Source organism: Crocuta crocuta, unplaced genomic scaffold (assembly GCF_008692635.1).
Source record: "Crocuta crocuta isolate KB4526 unplaced genomic scaffold, BGI_CrCroc_1.0 scaffold396, whole genome shotgun sequence".
Lineage (NCBI taxonomy): Eukaryota > Metazoa > Chordata > Mammalia > Carnivora > Hyaenidae > Crocuta > Crocuta crocuta.
This window is the reverse complement of record NW_027533259.1, coordinates 933,673-946,216: the sequence shown is the minus strand read 5'-3', so window position 1 is coordinate 946,216 and position 12,544 is coordinate 933,673. Positions and strand designations below refer to the sequence as shown.

At 42.0% G+C, this 12,544-nt stretch overlaps 1 long non-coding RNA gene across 2 annotated transcripts in view; it reads right to left on the bottom strand.

Moving 5' to 3' along the window:
• Nucleotides 1–1,605, bottom strand: part of LOC144217411 (uncharacterized) — a 2,736-nt gene extending 1,131 nt beyond the window's left edge. The window contains exon 1 of one of the 2 annotated variants that reach the window (XR_013330903.1): nucleotides 1,262–1,605. This is a non-coding gene — a long non-coding RNA (uncharacterized LOC144217411). The remainder of the gene's footprint in view (nucleotides 1–1,261) is intronic. The other variant, XR_013330904.1, reaches the window with a different exon arrangement.
• Between the last annotated feature and the right edge of the window lie 10,939 nt (nucleotides 1,606–12,544).

The following is a 12,544-nucleotide window of genomic DNA, read 5'->3' as shown; positions in this document are numbered from 1 at the left end:
TAGTTCTTTTTTTTTTTTGTTTTGTGCTTACTGTATTTCAGAATCACTGATGTGTTTAGATGACTTCATTGTTTAGAATGTATCATATCCAAGTGTCATTTTTTGAATGACATAAAACATTTAAACACATTTTGTCAATATGACGCCAAAAATACAGACTTGTCCTTTTCTGCTACTTTCACATGTGAGATTTGAAGACATTATTTAACATGTCCACCAAAGTATTATTTAATTATATGGTACCTGGGGTCTGCAAACTTTTTCTCGAAAAAGAGTCAGATAGTCAGTATTCAGGTATTTGGTTTTTACAATCCTTGAAAAATGTAAAGGCCATTTTTCACTCATGGGCCATGCCAAAACTGGCCAGTGGCTTAATTTGGCCTGCTGAGGACAGTTTGCTGACTCTAGAAGTCCCTTTGTTTCACTACATTTATTTGTTTCACTATTCACCATTAATTAAAAGTCTAGATTTTATGAATTCACATGTTAACTTGTAGATTTTTCTCCAGTAAAGATAAAATTAATCTCTCTAACAGAAATATAACACCAAAGGTTATTGGAACATAAGTTTATGGCTTATTGTCAAAAAATATCAACTAACTAGTTTTATATCTAACAGAGCAATCCCTTTAAAAAAAAAAATTACACTTCATAGATGCTTGGGTGGCTCAGCTGGTTAGGTGTCCGACTCTTGATTTCAGCCCAGGTCATGATCTCCCAGTTTGTCAGTTTGAGTCCCTAGTCAGGCTCTGCGCTGCCGGTATGTGGTCTGCTTGGGATTCTTTCTCTCTTCCTCTTCTCTCTGCCCTTCCCTTCTAGTGCACGTGCTCCTCTCTCTCAAAATAAATAAACTTAAAAATAAATACATATATAAAATTTAAAGTTTAAAATTCAAGATTATTGTAGATTTACATTCGGTTGTAAGAAATAACACAGAGAGATGCTGTGTCCTCTCTACCCAGTTTCTGCAACAGGAACATCTTGCAGGACTATTGTTCAGTATTAAAGCCAGGATACTGACTGACAGTCAAGACACAGAGCATTTCCATCACCTCAAGAAGCCCTCATGTAGCCACTTTTAAAAGTTTATTTATTTATTTTGAGAGAGAGAGAGAGAGGCAGAGAGATGGACAGACGGAGAGGGAGAGAGAGAGGGAATCCCAAGCAGGCCCTGCTCTATCAGTCAGGAGTCTGACTTTGGGCTCGATTCCAGGAACCTCGAGATCAAGGCCTGAGCCAAAATCAAGAGTGGGATACTTGCCTTTCCGTGCTACCCGGGGAGGGGTCCACACGGCATTGTTCTGCGTTCCCGTCATGACTTAAACGGAAACCTTCACGATGTCCGGAGCCCTTGATGTCCTGCAAATGCCAGGAGGAGGATGTGCTCACATCCCCTGCAGCAGGAACCCACCTAAGGGGCACCAACCTTGACTTCCAATGGAACAGTACATCTACACAAGAACAGTGACAGCATCTACATCACAAATCTGAAGAGAACGTGGGAGAAGCTTCTGCCGGCAGTTTGTGCCCTTGCTGCCACTGAAAACCCAGCTGATGTCAGTGTCCAGTCATCCGGGAGCACTGGCCAGTGAGCTGTGCTGAGGTTTGCTGCTGCTGCTGCGGCTGCTGCTGCTGCTGCTGCTGCGGCTGCTGCGGCTGCTGCTGCTGCGGCTGCTGCTGCTGGAGCCCCTCCTATTGGCGGCCACTTCACTTCTGGAAACTTCACTAAACCACATCCAGGCAGCCTTCCAGGAGCTGAGACTTCCGGTGGTGACGGATCCCAGGGCTGACCACCAGCCTCTCACGGAGGCGTCTGACGTTAACCCGCCTCCCGTCGCTGTGTGTCACACGTTAACCCGCCTCCCATCGCTGTGTGTCACAGACCCCTCTGCGCTCCCAGGGCACTGGTGTCCCTTGCAACAAGAGAGCTCACTGACCGGGTCCGAGGTGGCGGGCTTGGGCCCGGGAAGTTCTGCGCACGCGCGGCTCCGTTTCCCGTGAACACCCGCGGGAGGTCCTGACTGGTCTCTACTTCTACGGACGGAAAAGGCAGAGCGGGTCACTGCTGAAAAGGCTGTGACCAAGGAGGAATTTCAGGGTGAAGGGACTGCTCCCGCCCCCGAGTTCACTGCTCCTCAGCCCGAAGTCGCAGACTGGTGTGAAGGCGCGGGCCCGTGTGCCTACTCAGCAGTGCCCCGGAGGCCGCAGCCTCCGCCTGCCCGGGAACGCTGGTCTGCGGCTCTCGGGCCACTGAGCGGGCGGGAACAACCACCGAGCAGTCCGCAGCTGCTCTTCCACAGAGGCAAAGAAAGGGCAAATAAGGTTGATGGAAAAGAAACCGTTTGAAAAAAAAAAAAGTTTAATACTTGACTGAGTCACCCACACAACACCCCCTTTTAAAAATGTATATTTATGTATTTATTTTTGAGAGAGCGAGAGCGAGCAGGGGAGAGGCAGAAAGAGGGAGACAGAATCTGAAGAAGGCTCCTCCCTGTCTGTGGAGGCTCGAACTCACTAANTATTAGAAAGTGAGAGAGTGCGGTCTGGGGAGAGGGGCAGAGAGGGGGTGAGAGAGAGAGAGAGAGAGAGAGAATATCTTAAAAAGGCTCCACGCTCAGCATCAAGTCTGAGGGGCTTGATCCCACAACCCTGGGATCATGATCTGAACTGAAACTGAGTTGGACATTCAACCGACTGAGCCCCCCAGGCACCCTCATCTCAGATAGATAGATGATAGATAGATAGATAGATAGATAGATAGATAGATAGATAGATAGATAGGCAGACAGATATACATATATACCTCGGTGTAGCCGTTTTATAGCCACACCCACTCCTCTCAGGACTCATCTTCTGGGTGCCTGGGTGGCTCAGTTGGTAAAGCCTCTTCCAACTTCAGCTCAGGTCATGATCTCAAGGTTCATAGGTTCGAGCTCCCCGTTGGGCTCTGTGCTGACAGCTAGCTCTGATCCTGGAGCCTGTCTTCAGATTCTGTGTCTCCCTCTCTCTCTGACCCTCCCCTGCTCATGCTGTCTCTGTCTCTCAAAAATAAATAAAACATTAAAAAAATTTTTTTAAAAGACTCCATCTTCTTCTTAATCCCTGGCAACTATTCAACAGTTCTCCATTGCTAAAAATATGCCAGTTGAAGAATATCATAGAAAAGAATCATATAGCATATAACATTTTGGGATTAGATATGTTCACACAGCATAATTCTCTGGCGATTCACCCAGGTGAAAGATGAACAATCTTACTTAATTTAATTTTCCTTATTGAAAGGCTCGGTTCAATACCCGGTTTCTCAAATACCCTTTGAACCAGTTGTATCGTTCCATTGGTTTTCTCACTGATGAGTTGAAAAAAACCTATTGCGTGTGTTCCTTCTCTATTTGTATGAGTCATCGACATGCTATAAACAAGTATAAGTATTGTCGCAGTATAGTTGACACACAATGTTACATTAGTTTCAGGTACACAACATAGTGATTCAACAAGGACATTCTGCTGTGCTCACCGCAAGTGTAGCTGCCGTCTGTCACCACACAACACTATCACTGGACCACTGACTATATTCCCTATGCTGTGTCTTTCATCCCCATGACTTACTCATTCCATAACTGGAAGCCTGGACCTCCCACTCCTTTGAGCCCATTTTGCACCCCCTCGCCCTACTCCCCTCTGGCAACCACCAGTTTGTTCTCTGTATTTATGGGTCTGTTTCTTCATGAGTCACATTTTAAACTTTTTGAAAATAATACTTTGATATAATTACTTATCCCATGCTTGCCCCCTAGGGAGACTTTCCAGTTTGTTCCTTTTTTTTTTTTTTTTTAATTTAGAAAACTTGTATCTAGTCAGAAAAGATCAGGTCACCTTTTTTCTCTTCCAGCCAGAATAAAAATATAATTTACTTTGTTTGAGTTTCAAAGTAATGAAACCTTCAATGACAGGTTATTTCTGTGAGATTTGGGGGTGAGTTAAGAAAGAAATTTTAAAATAGCATTCTTATCCTATGCCACTGGCTTACTTTTCATTTTTTAAGCAATGATTCCAATAGTATATCAGTATAGGGACTTATGAATAATTGGTCAAAAAGTCCATGTGTCTTTCAGACTTCAATTTTTTTGCTTTAGTGAGAGAAGCAGATAGTTTATAATAGAGATTATCACTTAATAGAAAAGGTATGTTTTCTCAGATGAGAAGATTAGAAGCCACTTAGTCTACTCTGCTGTTTCAGAGCATCACTAAAATAATAATCTTTTTTCAATTTTAAGTAGGCTTGTAGGAACCCAACATGGGGCTTGAACTCATGACCCTGAGATCATGACCTGAGCTGAGATCAAAAGACAGATGCTTGGGGCACCTGGGTGGTCCAGCTGGTTGAGTGTCTGATTCTCAACCTCAGCTCAGGTCGTAGTCCCTGGGTAGTAGGATCAAGCGCCACATTGGGCTCCATGCTCAGCATGGAGCCTGCTTAAGATTCTCTCTCTCCCCCAGCCCCTCCTGCACTTGTGTGCACGCTGTCTGTCTTCCTGCCCCGCCCAGAAGTCAGACATTTAATTGACTGAACTCACCTAGGTGAACCTAATAATTTTATTTAAAAAAACCAACAACAACAAAAATTTATTTTGGGAAATCTCAAAAAAACATAAGTAGAAAGAATAGTATAACAGACCTCTACGTAACCATTTAAAACTCAGTATTAGTAATACTTGGCCAAACTTGTTTCATACATACCCATCATTTCCTCTAATTCAGTAAACCCCAGACATATAATCTCATCCATAAATACTTCAGTATGTATCTGTAAGAGATAAGACACATTTTATTCATTTCTTTATTTAAAAATTTTATTTATTTATTTTGAGAGAGAGAGAGAGAGACAAGAGGGGCAGAGAGAAGGGGAGGAGAGAATCCCAAGCAGGCACTACACAGTTAGCACAGAGCCCTATGTGGGGCTTGAACTCACAAACCCTGATATCATGACCTGAGCTGAGATCAAGAGTCAGATACTTAACTGATTGAGCCCTCCAGGTGCCCCAATTTGATAACTTTTGACATATTATTCACCTGCAAAATTATCACCACAATCAAGATGATGAACATAGCCATCATCCCAGGCTTCCTCATGCCCCTTGGTAATCTCTCCCTCCCAATGTCCCCGCATACTCCCATCCCTAAGTAACCACTGATCTACTTTCCATAGATTAGTTCGCATTTTCTAAAACTTCTTTAAAACGTAACCACACAGGGGTGCCTAGGTGACTCAGTCGGTTAGGCGTCTGACTTCGGCTCAGGTCATGATCTCGAAGTTCATGAGGTTGAGTCCCACATGGGGCTCTGTGCTGACAGCTCAGAACCAGGAGCCTCTTTCAGATTCTGTTTCCCTCTCTCTGCCCCTCCCCCATTCGTGCTCTGTCTCACTCTCTCTCAGAAATAAATATACATTAAAAATTTTTAATGGAACTATATAATCTGTGTACTTTTTAGATCTGGCTTCATTCCCTCAGCATAATTATTTTGAGAACCATAGCATTGTGCATGTAGCAATCATTCATTCTTTATTGTTGCCAAGTAGAATGGCATTGCATGGATGTATCACAACTGCTATACCCATTCACATGGGATGGATGGATGGATGGAAACCCAAGGTGGATATCTGGGTTGTTTCCAGTTTTTAGTTATTACAAAGAAAGCTGCTATGAATATTTGTGTAAAAACTTTGTATGTACATGTGTTTTTGTTTCTCTTTAGCAAATATGTAGGAGCAGGACCAGTGGGTCATAGGGTAGGTAATATTTAACTTTCAAGTAACTACCAAATTGTTTTCCAAACTGGCCGTATCCATTCATAGTCTCTCCAGAGGAGCATGAGAGCTTTGAAGCTCTGTATTCTCACCAACATTTGCAATGGTCAGTCTTTTTTCTTTTTTTAATGTTTTATTTATTTCTGAGAGAGAGAGAGAGAGAGAGAGAGAGAGACAGCGTGAGCAGGGGAGGGTCAGAGAGAGGGAGACACAGAATTGGAAACAGGCTCCAGGCTCTGAGCTGCTGTCAGCACAGAGCCCAAAGCAGGGCTCGAACCTACGAACCATGAGATCATGACCCGAGAAGTCGGAGGCTTAACAGATTGAGCCACCGGGCACCCCTAATGGTCAGTCTTTTAACTTTATTCACATTTTAAATGTTCTAATACGTAAAGTCTCTGTTTTCCAACTACATTCTATTTTGGGCCCGATAGTCTTTGTAGCCTTTAACCAAACAGCATACTGCAACAGACTGAATGCAAAAGAGAATCTATTTTCTATTAGACCAGACATGAAAGAGACTAGCCAAAATGTAAAACAATGCCATTTTCTCACCTTTTTTTTTTTGTCTTGGAAAATATAGTTGTTTCTCTAAAAATATAACATAAATGGGCTTACTATTCTTTTTAAAATTAGGATCAAATTCATGTCACATAAAATTCACCATTTAAACGATTTCAAGTGCACAATTTAGTGGTTTTTATTATATTCACAGTGTTGTGACACTATGAATATTATCTAACCTTGGAGCATTTCTATCACTTCAAAGAGAAACCTCGTAACTTCCAAATGCCCCTCCCTCACCCCCTGGCAACCACTGATATACCTTCTGTCCCTGCGGATTTGCCTATTCTGGACACACCAGGTAAATAGAATCATACAAGCTGTGGACTTTGTGTCTGGCTTTGTGTTTTTTCAGTTATCGTTATGTTTTTGAGTTTCATCCATGTTGTAGCATTTACTTCATGCCTCTTTATGGCTGAATACCATCCCATGTATGAATCAACCACATTTTACTTATCCATTCACTAACTGATGGACATTTGGGTTGTTTCCACTTTTGGGTTATTAGAAGTAGTGTTTCCATGAACATTCATGTACAAAAAAACCCGACAAAACATTCATGTACAAGTGTTTGTGTGGATGTATGTTTTCATTTCTCTTGGGTGTATGGCTAGGTGTGGAATTACGGAGTCGGATGGTAACTCTGTTTAACTGTTTGACCAACTGCCAAATTATTTTCCATCGCATCTGCACCATTTACATCCTCCCCCCTCCCCGCACCATCAATGTATGAGGGTTCCAATTTCTTCGCTGCTTTGCCAATATTTGTAATTATGATTATTTTTAAATTTATTTTTTAAATTATAGCCATCCTAGTGGGTGTAAAGTGGTATCGCATTATGGTTTTATTTTGCATGTCCTGATGACTAATGATGTTGAACATCTTTTCAGGTGCATATCAGTCAGCTATTTACACCTCTTCTTTGGAAAAAACCTCTGTTTAAACCTTTTGTTGATTTGTGGGGCACCTAGGTGGCTCAGTCGGTTGGGCATCCAACTTTGGCTCAGGTCATGATCTCGTGGTTCTTGGGTTCGAGCTCTGTGTTGGGCTGTGTGTTGACAGCTCAGAGACTGGAGACTACTTCAGATTCTGTCTCCTCTCTCTGCTCCTGTTCTTGCTCTCTCTCTCTCAAAAATAAATAAACATTTAAAAAAGTCTTCTAGGGGTGCCTGGGTGGCTTAGTCAGTTAAGCGTCCGACTTTCGCTTAGGTCATGATCTCGCAGTTCGTGGGTTTGAGCCCCGCATCGGGCTCTGTGCTGACTGCCAGCTCAGAGCCTGGAGCCTGTGTCAGAGTCTGTATCTCCCTCTCTCTCTGACCCTCCCCTGCTCATGCTGTCTCTCTCTCTCTCCTAGAAATAAATAAAATAAAAAAAAAAGTCTTCTAAATTTTCTGATTTTTAAATTGGGTTGTCTTTTGTTGTTGAGTTGTAAGAGTTCTTTATATGTTCCTGGTTCTAGGCCATTAGCAGATATATGATTTAATATTTTTCTCTCATTCAGTGGGTTTTCTCTCTTGATAGTGTCCTATGATGCACAAAAGTCCTAAATTTTGATGAAGTCATTTTACTAACTTTTCCTTTTGTTCTTATGCTTTCAGTGTCGTTTCTAAGAAACTGTTTCCTAATCCAAAGTGAAGATCTATTCCTATGCTGTCTTCTAAGAATAGAAGAATAGCTTTAACTCTTACATTTATATCTTTAATTCATCTTGAGTTAATTTCTGTATATGGTGTCATGTAGGGGTCCAAATTCGTGCTTCTGCTTGTAAATATTATTTAAAAATTATTCTAACACTTGTTAAAATAAGAAAACCTTTATTCAAGAGACAACTGCAGTGGAGTTTTGCAATAGGAGAGAGAGTTTGGCTCAATTCCAAATGTAATATGGAAAAGTGGGGATTGATAGCCAAGAAGCAGGGTGTGGGGGATGTCAGCAGGTGGAAAATTGCTAAAGGAAATGTCAGAGTAAGGGGTGACTCTGCCTGAAGTGACTCCACAGGATTCTTGCTGAAGCCAGGCCGGCATGATCAGATATCACCTGGGGGATGGTGGGGGAGGGGCATTTGAATATATATTGAGTGTGGGGGTGTCTTCTGACCTGAATTAAAAGGTTCTTGCTAACCTGGGCAATGGAGGCCCAAGGATGAACACTGAAAGTCGAAGCCCAGAGGGCTTAAGGGAGCCTGGCCAGAGTTAGGTCAAGGAGAGAATCTTTGCCAAAATTCAGTTGTCTCAACACCATTTATTGGAAGATATTCTTTCCTTATTAAATGAGCTTGGAACTTTGCCGAAAAGCAATTGACCAAGATGTGTGGATTTATTTCTAGACTTTCAATTCTATTTCATTGATCTAGACATCTGTCCTTATACTGATAGCACACTGCTCGTGTGGTATTTCACCATGGCTTTGTAGTAGGATTTGGAATCTGAAGTGGGAATCGTCCAACTTTTCTTTTTCAAGATTATTTGGCCATTTGGGGTGTCCTGCATTTCCTTATGAATTTTCAGAACACTTTGTCCATGCTGCAAAACAGGCAGTTGAAATTTTGATAGGAATGACACTAACTCTGTAGTTCTCCTTGGGCATTATTGCCCAAAGTAGCTATTAGAAATATTTTACTTATATGGAAAACAATTTGACAATAAACTATTTGTAAAAAAATATATATATATTTTACTTATTTTATTAAGAAAATGTTTATTCTATCTATAAAGGAAATTCATTGATCATGTCATTTCTCGTCAAATAAAATTTAACAAAGCATCAATATAATGCTACAACCATATTATAAAGCAAAAATTAAAGGAAATAGGCATTTCACCATGTAACTGTCTAGACATCACTTTACAAGAAATCTGAATGAAATAATCAGATACTCTAATCTTTACATATATACATATATATATATATATTTTAATTTGAGAGAGAGAGAGAGAGCACATGGGAGGGGGAGAGAGGGGCAAAGGGAAAGAGAGATTCCACACCCAGCATGCAGCCTGATTCAGGGCTCAATTCCACAACCCTGGGATCATGACCTGAGCCCAAATCAAGAGTCAGACACTCGGGGCGCCTGAGTGGCTTAGTTGGTTAAGCGTCCGACTTTCGCTTAGGTCATGATCTCGCGGTTCGTGGGTTCGAGCCTCATGTCGGGCCCTGTGCTGACTGCCAGCTCAGAGCCTGGAGCCTGTTTCGGTCTGTGTCTCCCTCTCTCTCTGACCCTCCCCTGCTCACGCTGTCTCTCTCTCTCTCCTAGAAATAAATAAAACATTAAAAAAAAAATTAAAAAAAAAAAAAAAAGAGTCAGACACTCAACCGACTGAGCCACCCTGGTGCCCCAGAGACTTGAATCTTAATGCAAAATCACAGTGAATGTGACAGCTGTCAGTGCAGAATCATATCGGCGTTGTATGGTAATAGTATGGTTGTGTGGTATCCTGCATAGTGTTGACAAACAGGATAGATTCTTCTGAAACAGTGAAATCTCTTGCTAACATTCAGAACATAACACAGTCACATCTTTCTCTCATAGTCATGATAATTGCATTTTTGGAAAATTCAGATTCATTAACATGTAAAAAAACTTGTTTATTTGTAAAATAAAGTTTTTTCCAGGTTCAGATAATTAGGAACACATTTTTTACCCACATCTGATAGGACATTTGAAAGTTGTATGGAGTTGGGGCACCTGCCTAGCTCAGTCAGTGGAGCATGTGGCACTTGATCTTGGGCTTGTGAGCAATAGCCTCAGGGTTGGGCATAGAGATTATTTACAGAAAAACAAGTTGTGCAGGTGAAGAGGAAGACCTCATTAGGCACGAATGTCCCTTTACTGCAAGAGTCTTGTATCTTTTGTTTCCACGCATTAAAATGCCGGTAATGCCACCCAATTATTGTGACAGTTAACATTGTCCTCAGGCATCTTCTAAATGCTAAGAGGCCAGGGTGGCTCAGTGGGTTAAGTGCCCAACTTCGGCTCAAGTCATAATCTCACAGTTCATGGTTCGAGCTGTCAGCACAGAGCCTGGAGCCTGCTTTGGATTCTGTATGTCTCTCTCTCTGCCTCTCCCCTGCTCATGCTCTCTCTCTCTCTCAAAAGTAAATAAATATTAAAAGACACTTTTTTTAAATGCCAAGGGCCATTATTGTCCCTTTTCAGAATCCAAGTATAGAGGGAAGGGCACTGCATTAGGAGTTAGAAATGAGGAGGTGCTCATTCTAGTCCAAGTGGGTTTGCTGCCCAGGGTCCCATTTGCCTCACCTGAAAAATGGTCTGCATGATCTTGAAGACTTGTTCGATGACTCCTTGTAGGCTGATAGCATTCTTCTTACTGCTAGTTGAAAAAGTATAGTTGCTAACAGCTGTACAGCCATGTCCCCCTCTGCTGGTTGATTTGCATGTCATAAATGTCAACAAAAGATTTTGATCTTTCCAGTGTATACATTCTTTTTTTTAATGTTTATTTATCTTGAGAGAGAGAGAGAGCATGGGGGAAGGGCAGAAAGGTAGACAGAGGATCTGATAAGAGCAACACCAATGTGGGGCTTGAACTCATGAACTGTGAGATCATGACCCAGGGCCAAAGTCAGACGCTTAACTGACTGAGTGACCCAGACGCTTCTCTCTCTCTTTTTAAAAAATGTTTTAGGGGCGCCTGGGTGGCTTAGTTGGTTAAGCGTCTGACTTTCGCTTAGGTCATGATCTCATGGTTTGTGGGTTCAAGCCCCGCATCGGGCTCTGTGCTGACTGTCAGCTCAGAGCCTGGAACCTGTTTCAGAGTCTGTGTCTCCCTCTCTCTCTGACCCTCCCCTGCTCACGCTCTCTCTCTCTCTCCTATAAATAAATAAAAATATTTAAAAAATGTTTTAAAGTTTATTTATGTAAGTAATCTCTATACCCAATATGGGGCTCAAACTCACAACCCTGAGATCAAGAGCCACATATTCCTCTGACTGAGCCAGCCAGGCTCCTCTGTCATCTTTTAGAATTTGTAAATCACACACAAAATGTTGACCAATTAAAAAAGTAGACAGCCTGTGTTTCAAATCTTGGTTACCATGTTCATTTTTCTGGGTCTCTTATCAATATATGACAAGAAAGTAGCTGTGTTCTCATCCTCTAAATTAAATTTAGAAAAGTAAGTCAGATTTCAAATGAACCTGACATAGAGTGTTGGTCAAGGACTTCTGGCTGGAATGATTTGGCTCACTCCCTCAGATCCCTCCAGCGGATCATTATCTCCAAAGAGAGAATTTTCTGTTGGAGTTAGCAGAATTTTGAGAAATTTCAAGAAATATTAAACAGAGCAAAGCCGTGAGAAATCTGTCACATATACCTTAAAAACATTTTTTTAAACATTTATTTATTGTTGAGAGGCAGAGAGAGACAGAGCACGAGAAGGAAAGGGGCAGGGAGAAAGAGACACAGAATCTGAAGCAGACTTCAGGCTCCGACACGGGACTCGAACCCATGAACCATGAGATCATGACCTGAGCCGAAGTCGGACGCTTAACCGACTGACCCACCGAGGCACCCCCTTAAATAATTTTTAAATACTAAATGTTACCCTAGTTTCAAACTTCCTATAATGATTTTCCTCCTTCTCAAGTTCATCCTATTTTACTATTATTATTGTTTATATCCTTGTAAGTTACTTTAAATGATTTTTGGGAACAAAATGGTTTCTATATTATTTTAAAGCTATTTTTATTATTTTTTAAAAATGTTTATTTATTTTTTGGGGCGCCTGGGTGGCTTAGTCGTTGGTTAAGCGTCCGATCCCATGAACCATGAGCTCGCGGTTCATGGGTTCGAGCCCCGCGTCGGGCTCTGTGCTGACTGCCAGCTCAGAGCCTGGAGCCTGCTTCAGATTCTGTGTCTCCCTCTTTCTCTGCCTCTCCCCCACTCGTACTCTCTCTGTCTCTCTCTCTCTCCTAGAAATAAATAAAACATTAAAAAAAATGTTTATTTATTTTTAAGAGAGAGACAGAGAGAGTACGAGTGGGGGAGAGGCAGAGAAAGAGGGAGACACAGAATCTGAAGCAGGCTCCAGACTCTGAGCTGTCAGTGCAGAGCCCGACGCAGGTCTCAAACTCACAGACCGCGAGATCCTGACCTGAAGTCTGGCGTGTAACTTATTCAGTACCCCCCACAACCCTGAAGCTATTTTAAA